This window comes from Chiloscyllium punctatum, unplaced genomic scaffold (genome assembly GCF_047496795.1).
Source record: "Chiloscyllium punctatum isolate Juve2018m unplaced genomic scaffold, sChiPun1.3 scaffold_905, whole genome shotgun sequence".
Lineage (NCBI taxonomy): Eukaryota > Metazoa > Chordata > Chondrichthyes > Orectolobiformes > Hemiscylliidae > Chiloscyllium > Chiloscyllium punctatum.
This window is the reverse complement of record NW_027310639.1, coordinates 28,164-40,816: the sequence shown is the minus strand read 5'-3', so window position 1 is coordinate 40,816 and position 12,653 is coordinate 28,164.

Sequence of the window (12,653 nt, the reverse complement as noted above, 5' to 3'; positions counted from 1 at the left end):
CCTTGTATCTCAAAAGAGTGGTGATTGGTTTGAGGATAGCACATTTTGAGAATAAGCACCTTCCCATTTCAGACTGAGACAGGGATGTTCCTTTCTCTTTAGGGTTGTGTGATCTGCGATGTTCTCATGCCAAAGTAGCAATGAAGACTGGATTACTGAAAACACTCAAGGTTGATTTCCATAGATCTTTCATGAACAAGAGAGTCCACGTTTAGGGGAACAGACTGGAGAGAGATATTTAGTTACAATCACATCAGCAATGCACATTCTGATCGGTGCAGCAGGCTCGAGGGGCTGAATGGCCAGCTGCTGCTCCTAACCCATGTGTTGTTCTCTGAAGCACTCAGTAATATTACAGAGATAAAGGAAGTTCCCACTCAGCCAGTCAGCATCGTTATAATGAGACCATTCTGCCCTCTAAGGATTTATGCAGGAATAGATTGATGTCATTCAGTCTGCTAAGTACATCATACAATGACCTAAACCCGGACTTCAAACCCACCACAGCAGACGGTGGAACTTGAATTCAATAAAACATTTGGAATTAGCAATCTAATGAAATATTGGTGGTGGTCAAAACTAAAAAGCCCTGGCTCACTAGTGTCCTTAAGAGAAGGAAATTTGCTATCTTCACTGGTCTGACTTACATGCGATTCCAGGCCGTCAGCAATGATAGACTCTCAAATGCCCTTTGCAATGGCCAAGCCAGATAATCAGGCATAATACTACAAGTTCTCATAGAAGTGAAACCAGACAGACCTGAGTACTTGTAGCCGATAGTATGTCTAAGTGCATGGGTTTAGAAAGGCAGTTCCCCAACACCTTCTCAAGAGCATCTCGGAAAGGGAAATAAATGCTGGCCCATTAATGAAGGAAAGATGTCCACACTCAGGAAGGAGAGGTGGAGAGGATAGAACTCACGTGAAACATGGACTTGGAAACATACCTACATGTGCATGATACACAGGAATATGCGAAAAGGTGAAAATTCATGAAAATAATCTCACATTTTAATTCCATCGCAGCTGATTATCAATAATCCATGTTTAATCCTTCTATTTCTCCATATACTCCAATCATTCCACCAACACACATTCCACAATTTCCCAGGTGCTTTCAGATCTGACACATGGTTAGTGGATTTCAAATGCTAACTCTTTTTCTCTCGACAGAGGCTGCCAAAACTACTCTGTTTCCCTAGCACTCTGTTTCTATTTTGTTTCTGATCACCAGTAACTTATTTTGTTTGATGTAACTTTTTTTTTAATTTTGAGGGACATTGGCCCATCGAATCCACACTGACCGTCTGCACAGCATTTCACCCAGAACCACCTCATATCCTACTTCTGCACTTGCATTTGTTAACCCGTTTTCTAGCTTATACAAGCATTTTCCATAGCTAACACACCTAGCTGCACATGGTGGGTAATTTATCATGACCAATACACTGAATCTGTTTGGACTGTAGAAGGAACCATGAGGAAACACTAGCAGACCCGTGGAGAATGTCAAAACTCAATACAGTGTAAACTGTGTTCCTGGGACTGTGAGACAGCTGTCTTCATCACTGAGATACCGTGCTGCCCTCCCTCTCCCGCGCCCCCCCCCCCCCAAATCGGGTCCCTGGTACTGTGAGACAGCCGTGCTAACCACTGAGACACCATGCCCCCTCCCCCTCCCTCCCCACAAACTGGGCCATTGGTACTGTGAAACAGCCGTTCTAAACACTGAGACACCATGGTGGCCTCCCCCTCTCCCCCAAACCGGATCCCTGGTACTGTGAAACAACCATGCTAACCACTGACACACCATACCCCCCCCCCCTCCCTCAAAACGGAGTCACTGTGCTTGGGAATACTGGGGAAAATGTAAATTTGAAATACAAAGAGTAAACAGTGACAAAACACCACAGATGGGTCAGGATCTGGAGGTAGAAAGAGAGGCAGCATATTGAGTCTGATATGATCCTCTTCCAAAAAAACTCATATTGGACTCAAGAAGTTAATTATGTTGTCTCTCTTCTCAGAACCTGCACATGTTTTCCTGCACTTTCAACTTAGTTACTCTTTTGGACTGTGGATATTTGTCTGATCTGAAAGGGAACAGTGAAGCTGCCATTTCTGTTGACGCTCAAGTTACGGTTTTTGAATGAATAATTAAAAACTCTGTGCCTGACAACTCCCTAAATACCGATAGTTTATTGCCATTGTCATAATGCATCATGAAAATGTTGAACTCTGTGGTCATGACATCACATGAGCAATCCTCTGAATATAACTGATTGAAGTACTGATCCCAATTGTTATCAATGTCTTATCATTCTCCTGTTGTCACTCATCCAGCAAGGTCTTACCTTTCTGATAGTTTGCATATAACTATGAAAACATAAAATATCTTTGTATTTTTAACAAGACATATTCATCCGGGATTTGGAAGGCACCAGCAAGGGCAGACTTTATTTGTCATCCTCAATGGCTCTGGAATAAGCGACACAGAGTTGCCCTGTTTTACCTCTTCAATCTGAACTGAAGCAGATTCAGACAGAGCTGTTTGTAGGGGCATTCCAAGATTTTTTAACAAATACTTGTGAATGAACAGCTAATTAGTCCCTTGTCAGGATGACATGCAACTTGGAAGATACCTTTCAGAGGCTAATTTTTCTCTTGTTCCCATTCCCATTGCAGAATGTTCTCTAATTCCCATTAACTACAGTTTTGCTCAGGGTCCTTGATTCCACCCTCAGTCAAGTCCTGCTTCGATTGAAAGGGAAGTCACTCTGATCTCACCTTGAATTACAGGGAAATATCAGTTGAAAGAATAAGGAGCAAAAGACAAGAACACTGTTTGTTTGAACAATGTCCTCGCAATATTCAAAAGAAAATTGTTGGGTGGTCTTCTTTAATGCATTATATCTACATGACATCACTTTTCAAACAATATTCAGAATGGTGGGTATTTGTTCTTTTTATTTGCTTCCCATTCAACGTAGAAATGACAACGTGAATTATCTTCTATAGTGTGTTTATAATCCAGAATTTAATTCAATCTTTATCATCATTGCTCCAGCTCTTTCAAACAAAATTAATGAATAAGCCTGTGTCCATCCTGCAGATGAAAGGGTTCTTCCAGCTCCGACTATTGCAACGAATGTTGTAAAGAATAAATTACAGGCCCACGTAAATTGAAAATGCTGCAGGACAAGGTGCCAAAAGTTAGTCCAAGGTTAATGATGTCCAAGCATTATGAATAATACATGCAGAGGGGCAGAGTATAAAAGCAGAATTCAACTCCATGTCCAAAATACTGTTTGAGGCTCTCTCACAAAAGACCATAACTGATTCACGCTGTAAATTCACCAAAATTGGAAAAAAAACAAGAGACTGGAATTCCCAATTCTGAAATCACATTGGTAGAACAGGAAGAAAATCAAGTTTTTTTTTCTGAAATTCATAAATGGTGATGATAAGAATGTGGGAGATGGTGGGGGGTGGGTGATATTGGAGGATGATAAACGATGTTGTAGATGACACAATGATTAACCAATGGGTCACAATGAGGTAAAACTGAGATATGTGAGGTGCTGCATTTTGGAAGATGTAACAAGACAAGAGAGAACTCAAACCATGAAGATAGGTTACATTTGCTTTTGGAGCAGAGAAGGGTGAGGGGTGAACCTGACAGAGGTGTACTATAGCATGAGAGGTATGGGACGAGTGAACAGACAACAGCTATTCCCCTTAGTCAAAGGGGAAATACGTTTGAAGTGAAAGAGAGGATACTAAGAGAGAGTTTGTGAAATCTGTTTTGAACCCAGAGCATAATATGTGTCAAAAATGCATTGTCTGGGAGGGTGGTTCAGGAAGGTAACCTCACAAACTTTATATAATTCCAGGATAATTCACATGCTCAGTGCAAGAATTGCCCAACGACAGCATCAGCATTACTTCAGCTGTTTAACACAGTTATTTTAAATTCACCAATAACACAGAAACAGACTTCGTTTCATTATTATATAGACTTCTCGTGTAAGGTTGTTATTTCTCTGAAGACTAATGAATTCCTTCCCATATATTTGTATTGACAAAGAGTCTGTTATCCTGCGAGCTGTTCATCACAACGTGACAATTTGTTTAACACTCCATCCACCACCAGTAATATTTACTCCCAGTTAAACAGCCACATGAGATGCACTGCTGGTACTCCCTCTCAACAGCCACTTGGATGGACCAACATCAACTGGACTGGAAATTCTCAAGGGCAATTAATGCTGGTCTAGCGACGTTAAAATCCCAAATGAACTAAAAAGAAACCCCGATTTTCTAATAATTATTAAACAATGAGGACATTTTATTGATCTGATGGGTTTGACGCTGTCATTGAAATTGTGTGATCTATTTCTGTGAAATCATTTCGTGCATATATTGAAAGAACAAAACAGCTCAGTACACAGATACACGGTAACACAGCATTTAAACGCAAAATGAAAGGGAATAGTAGGCTATAGGTCTTCAGGTAACTGGGAATAACATAGATTGGTGTTTTCTGGCTGATGTATTTGTTTTGGGCTGGAGGGTCGGTTTGTATGCTGTATGATTGTCACTTTAATTGTTGGAAACAGAGAATGTGGTATCACTATTTCCATAGCTTGGGAGCATCAAATAGTGAGGAATACAATCTCCAAGGACACACAGGATTTGAAGCTATATCATTCTCCCTTCACTATCAAATTGTTAAGAACCCTATTTCTCCCTTTGTAACATTCTTGTTAGTGTTTCTGTACCACAATAACCCCTGGGGTTGATCACCCTATTCTGATCAGAAATTAAACACAGGCAACAGAATGCTGGCCTTGCTAATGAAACGCACCTCATAAGAACAACTGAAAGGAATCTGCATTGTTTAAGTTATCCATTCGACCCAATCTGATTCCTAAAGCAGTTTCAAGCGAGGCTTTCCCTTTGTCCTATGCTCCTGATGTCTCTGCAACATCATGAATCTTTCCTGAGTGCTTTTGAGTGCCGATTAAAAGTCACATATGGAAAACTGTGCCCAATAATCTGAAAAGAAAAATCTTCATGTTCATGAGAAACGTGTCATTTTTTTTCAGTATCTGAAGACAACAAAAATGTAGAAACTAGCGTCAGGAATAAGGAATCTAAACAGCTCCGTCATGTGATAAGGTCGTGGATGATCTGATTGTGACCTCAATCACACATCACTCCTTTGCCCTTACAACGTTAGTGCGTCATTCTTAGTCAACAATCTGTTTTAGGATTATTCAATGTCTTATCCCTCAGTGCTATCTGGGAAGAGAGTTGAACAAAGACACAACACTTTGAGAGGATTACATCAAATCACCATCTTCTTTACTGAGATATTCTTCCGTCCACTCGTGGTAATCTCTCACACAAGCTGAAATATTGTTTCAGAATTCAATTTGTAACAACTACTTGGAATATTCTGGAGTTAAACAAGATCACATGTTGTTTGCCTAATCCCCAGCAGATCCAGGGCCGTCAGTTCAAGATTTCCTCCTGAAATAAACGATCCTCACAAGAGTCAGCTGAATGAATCTTCTCTGTACAGCATTTCATATCATTGTGGTCATAGCACTTTCGATGTGGTTACAACCTTACCTTGTAGATCTGTAGAAAATATTCCCTACTTTTAAATGTATTCTATTTCAGAAACTTTCAACATTTAACTTACCTCCCTAAAAATGATGTGCACCAAAAGGTTTTGTTTTGTAATTCAGGTTGCCAGTTCCTCGGTTCCTCTGTGCCTCAAGCCAATCTCTCCATTGAAATAATACCCTGCGTTTCCATTCAACCTTCAGACAACTTTGAGCACAGACATATTTTCCAACTGTGCTCCATACACCAATATTTGGCTGTTCACTTGACTCATCTTAATCTCTTTATAGACTCATGTCGTCGTCATATCTTCATTCTCTCACATTTTCAAAAGTTTGTATTCTTCCATAATACAGACAGAATATTTGGCCAAAGATATACACTCTGGAGACATTTCAAAGTAATTGACAGTTAAATATTTTTTACTCAATGCCTTAGCTAGAAATTTGTGGTAATGCTGGAGTATTTTGCAGTTCCATTACTCAGTTCCCATTACTTGAAGTAGAGTCAGATGGTATGGAATATGTGTGAGCAGAATTGAGGAACCACAAAGGTGCAAAACCATAGTTGGATTTATGTCCAGGCCTAAGAATCGTAGGCAGGAGCTGGGACACAAGACAGAACAGGAGATGGCAAGAAAAAAAGCATGTGTAGGAAAGGCAAAGGTACAGTGACTTGGGGGATTTCAATATGCAGGTGGACTGGGAAAATCACTGGCAGTGGTTTGCAAGAAAAGGAATTTGTGGAATGTCTACGAGATGGATTTTTGGAGCACCTTATGTGCAGGCAACAAGGGAATGGGCAATACTGGAGTTAGTGTTGTGCAATGGGGCAGACTTGAGAAGGAAGCTTAAGGTGAAGGAACCCTTTGAAGGCAGTGATCATAATATGATTGAACCTACTCTTCAGTTTGAGAGGGAGAAGGTAGAACCGGAGTTAATATTACAGCTGAATAAAGGCACCTACCAAGACATGAGGGAGGAGCTAGGCAGAATTGACTGGGAGAGGGGCCGAGCAGGATAGACAGTGGAACAGTTATGGCAGAAGTTTCTCGGAGCAATTTAGAAGTCACAGCAGAGATTCATCCCGAGGTAATAGATGCACTGTACAGGGAGGATGAGGTATCCATGGATGACTGGGGAATGCATGGCTAGGGTAAAAGAAAAAGAGAAAGCAGATAACATGGCAAATGGCAGTGAGAAACCAGAGGATTGGGAAGCTTACAAAGATGAACAGAAGGCAGCAAAATAAGAAATAAGGACGGAGAAGATTAAATACGAAGTTAAGCTATCCAGTGATAGAAAGGACGATTGTAAGAGTCTCTTTCGATATATTAAGGGCAAAAAAGAGAAGCAGAAATGGACACTGGGGCACTGAAAAATGACGCTGGAGAGATAGTAGTGTGGAACAAATAATAGATGAGAAACTGAATAATTATTTCACATCAGATTTCACGGCAGATGACATGAAACATATCCCAAATATTCAAGAGAGTGAGGAGGCAGAGCTGATTAGGAGAAATTGCTCGAATAACTAAATGGATAAATAAACAAGATGGAGGCATTAATAGTGATCTTTCAGGAATCTCTAGAATCAGGGAGGGTCTCAGAAGACGAGAAAATTGCGAACGTGACACCCTGTCTTTTTAGTAGATATTTTTATTGAAAACAGAAGATTTTTGAAATATTTTACAAAATTACAAAAATAGTACAAACTCGTTTATTCTGCTTTACAATATAATAACAACCCCAATATAGAATTTGTAAAAACTACTAATCTGTTCTACAAACTATCAAAACATGAAGTAGGATATCCTGCATTACTAACAATAGACAAAAGGAGTAAAGAAAATAAATAAGTAAATAAATAACTAGATACATATTCAAAGTAAATCTATATTAACTCATAACAGAACCTATATTGGTACAGGATTCCTGATCTCAGGGGCCCCCGAACCAGCCAGAACCGTCCCCACAGCTAAACAAAGGCTCTGAACAATGTGGCTTATATATCTGTGCAAATGTAGTTCACAAATGCTCCCATATTCCATAAAATAATTCAATTTTTGGTGCACCATATTCATAAGTAAGTCAGGGGATATATTCCATGACTATCCTGTGCCAATTTGAAACTCCTGCGGGACCTTCGGATACCAAATTCGATAAAATATCTTTCCTCAATCAAAAGGGAAGGATAGTGAATGATTTCCTCCTGTGTACTTCCAAAAAGGGGAAATTTGGGGAGCCCCAAAGTGGAGACATTTGGTCCAACCCAATCTCTGTATCCAAACTCTTTACCAGGGCATTCGCTACTCTGCCCCACTACCTGCAGATCTTATAACAGGTCCACAGACTATGCGTGAGATTACCAACGACTATTTTGCATATGCGACACATTCGAGATGCTCCTGCCTTGAACTTTGCAATCACTCAGGTGCCATCTGAGCCCGACGAATTATCTTTAATTGGATAGCCTGAGTTCTGTTACAGATAGAGATCTTCCTGGCGTTTTCCCAGATACCCTCCCACACGTCGAAGGAGATTTCTATCCCCAATTCTTGTCTTTAGGTTTTATATAACCGTTCCATGTCCTTCAATACCTTATTAAATAGTTAGTGGTAGAGAGTACTGGGCACGGGCGGACGCATCAGCCGAAGCACTCTACTTTCCCTCTCCGATTTATAAGGATTAATTATCAATTTGCAAAAAGTCGCCTATTTGAAAATATCGAAAAAGATCTTTGCTATGCAGCCCAAAATTCTGATGAAGTTGTTCGAAGGACGTCATGACCTCCCCATCGAACAGATCTCCCAAACAGGAGATACTTTTGCACTCCCAGGTTCTGAATACCGCATCACTCAGCCCTGGCTGGAATCACAACGTTCCCACTATAGGAGTATAAGGGAGGTTTTTTGTAGTTTACCCGCATCCTGTCGCATTATCTTCCAGGCTTTGATTGTATTTAATACAATAGAATTTTTACAATGATCCGTAATAACTCTCATCTTGTCCAAAAATTGTAGATTGATGAGGGGATACTTTCCGAGGGAAGCTTCAATATGTAACCAGATTGACTGTGGTTCACAAGAGACCCAATCAGGTACGTACGATAATAGAGAGCTCAAATGGTACCTCCTGAAATCCAGAAAATCCAGCCAACCCCTTACTTGTGGTAGCTGCAGCTTTTCTAATTTAATAAGCGGCTGTCTATGAATCCAAATAAAGGAGTCGAGCCAACCATAAGCTAACGCAGCGCCTGTCTCGGCAGCAACAAGGGGAGCATTCTCATAGCGTATAAAAAGCGAGGTAGGATGGTCATGTTGACCAAAGCTATTCTACCTAGCCAGGATATCAGGAGATCTTCCCAGCGTTGAAGGTCCTATCTTATTTTCTCAAACAAATGTGTATAATTGGTTTTATATAGCTGACCAAATGCCGGAGTATTAAAAATACCAAAATTAAGAAAACCTCCCAGTGACCACGGAAAGGGGAAACGGGATTCATCCGGAAAATTGGATATACTGGCAAGACGTCCCAGCACCCTCTCCAGTCTTAATGCCAACATTTTTGTGAGAACTTTAAAATCCATATTAAACAAGGTATAGGTCTATACGAAGAACAGTCATCTGGGGCCTTTACCTTTTTTAAGAATGAGAGAAATATTTGCTTCTCTCAGAGAAGACGAGAGGCAGCACTGACTATGTGAAGAATTATACATATTTATAAGTGGCCTGGTCAACTCCCCAATAAATTCTTGATAGAACTCAGCCTAGAATCCATCTGGTCTGGGCGCTTTGCAACCCTGGAGCTGCCTTATCGCCTCCTGTATTTCCTGGGTTGCCGGGGGGCATTCAGGAACAACACCTGTTCCAAGGTTAGGCCTGGGAGGGCCATATTATTTTTAAAAATGGATTATATTCGTCGTTCTATCCTCACAGCTCTTTGAACTGTACAATTTGAAACAGAACTTTCTAAAGGCTGCATTGCTCATTTCACGATCACAAGTCAGGGTACCAGCACTCTTTCCAATAGACGTAATGGCTTGGGGAGCCTTTTTCTTTCATGCAAGGTATGCTCGATACCTGCCAGGCTTGTCACCGTATTCAAATAATCTCTGCTTTGCAAGTAATATATCCCTCTTTGCTGTCTGAGTCAGTGTGGCATACAAAGTTGCCCTAAGGGCTGTGATCAGCTGTAGTCTAGTAATGGAGGGTCTACCCACATACGCTGTCTCACCTGCCTTCAGGCGAGTCTCGATCAGATGCTTTTGTTCTCCCTTGTGTCTTTTCCGGGTCACAGAATATGACATGACCAAGCCTCGCACATTTGCCTTACCAGTCTCTCACATCACCGAAGTGCTACCGGCCGTGTTTGAGCTGATATTCCAGAAGGTTTTAAATTCCTGAGAGAAATATGTTATGAACTTACTATCCTTCAATAGGAAAGGGTCCATACACCAATGTCGGGAAGCTATCTCGTCATCACTAGTCTTAGCCTCCATATATAATGCGGCATGTTCTAAAATAGTTATATTACATAGTTTACAAAACAATATTGAGTTCAAAAGGGTCGAGGGGGCAGGCGAATATCAATTCTGGTATGGCACTTGCGTGGGTTAGAATAAAAAGTAAAGTCTCTACCCTGAAGGCGAAGACACGTCCACATACATACCAGCCTTACCTCCCTAATCAGATCCACCAACTGCCTAGATCTCAAAGATATGCCCACAGAGCTCTTAGGTATTCTGTCCACCTCGGGACAATGGTACAATTAAAATCTCCCCCTATAATTGTGTGGCGCACCCCAAGAGCAACCAACTTGTAGATCACTTCCATTACAAATTTAAATGGTGCACCGGCGGGCAATAGCGATTCAAATTCCCATATTCCTCTCCATATATTAGGGCTTTAATTAATATATACCATCCAGACTCATCTTTTATCTGGCTTCGCATTTGGAAGGGAAGATGCTTCCCAGTAAGACTGGCAACTCCCCTACTTTTTGAGCTGAAAGAGGAAAAGAGCACCTGGCCGAATCCACCCTGTTGCAGCCTCGAATGCTCCTTATCAAGTAGATATGTCTCCTGTAGAAGGGCGACATCCACGTTTCTTTTTTTAAGACTTGATAATATTTTTTCCTTTTGATTAATGAGTGGCTCCCCTTGACTTTGCAGGTGTACCACCTAAACGAATGACTAGCCACGATAGTCTAAGCAAGCCTGAGACCCCACAGGAGGGAGAACCCCACCCAAAAGACATTGGTTAAAAACCAAAAATGAATCACACATAAAATACTCTTTAAAAAAGCTAAATCAAAACAACTAAGAACTATTCCTAAAAACAAATAACACAAAACATATTTAAAAGGAAACTTTTCCCCTTGTTCACAAGGGGCATTACTACCTTACAATAATCCCACCATAACATCTCCCAGCCAGAGGCATGCCCTCGGCACAGGCATTACAATATAGAGTAAATAAATTCCAACACCTTATAAGACAGATGTTAGAAGTGTACGAGCTAAACCACCATCACCTCGATACACTTAGCAAAACAACACAAGATGAAAATGTATAAAATTACAAAATTACAATCCCAGCAAGTAATAAGCAACCAAATAAAAATAAATAAACACTCAGCAAAGTCCCCCAATCATCAAATAAACCGCACGATAGATAAGAGTCCATAGAAAGGATAAGGAGCTAGCACTCCCCCTCCCCCACCACCACGGAAAGATGGAGAAGAGAAAAAAGGAAGAAAGGAGGAGAAAAAGAAAAAGAAAAGGGGGGCAAAATTAGGTCATTATCCATACAGTTCAAATCCTGCAGTTTATTTGAGAACATTCAGGAATTCTTTTCCTTTTTTCGGTGATCTGATACAGATCCTCCATGACTGTAGCATAGCATTGCCGGATTTCGCATAGAATATTGAATATATAAATCCCTCAGACGCTTCTTCGCCTCATCAACTGCCTTCCTCTTGCGGACCACAGCCAGAGAACAACATTATCCTGGAGGCTTTATATATCATGGCATGGCGATCCTTCCCCAACATTTGGTGGACTCAAGCAGCATCTGTTTTTCCCTCTAATGCTGAAGTTGAACGAGGACCGGGCAGAGGGGCTGGTCCGAGCCGGGCCGGCGCATAGCAACCCGGTGGGCCCGCTCAACCGGCAACCAGCCCAGCTCCAACTCCAGTTTCAGCAGCTGTGGGAGCCATGGCTCCAGGAAATCAACAAGCTGACATTCCTCCTCCCATTCGGGAAGGCCCAGCAACTGAATATTTTTCCGATGACCTCGATTTTCGAGGTCATCAATATGATCATCTAAGGTCGGATCTCGATGTTCCAGAGCCCAGACCTGACCCATGGATGACTCATCAGTGGTCTCGGAGGCCGAGGCCCATTGCCCCGCCCCACCCCTCCCCCGAAACGCTGCCCGAGTTTCTCGACCTCTCCGTCATGTTTCTGCATCATGACCGAGATCGACTCCCACCTGAACAGTGTCTCTTCAATGGACTCATCAATCTTCTCTCAGAGTTTAAGAAATTCCGAGATTAGGCTTGCCCTTGCAGGTCACGCCCCGGGGTGGACGCAGGCGTCTCTGTTGCTAAGGGGTAGTGGGGGGAAAGTCCCTGCCTGGGCTCTGCCCGTTGTGAACTGTGAGAGACTTTACCTCTGGTCATTTTAAAAAGCATCAGACTGCTAAAGTTTGATGTAGAATGGCTAGGGCTGCTGGGCAAAAGCTATTTTAGCAATTTAGCAGGTGAGGTGAGGGTGGGTACTTCAATTTGCCTGAGGTTTGGGCAGAGCTCTGCAGACTGAGACCTACTGGGCCGCCGCCATCTTGGATCTCACTGGCATCCTTTTTGAAAGGGGAATGAGGCAATAGACAGAAAATTAAAAACTGATTAACCTAACCCCGGTCATGGGTACGTTCCTGGAATCCATTGTGATTGATGAGATTTCTGAATAATTGCCAGTGCCTGGTAAAGTACGGCAAAGTCAGTATGGTTTCATCAAC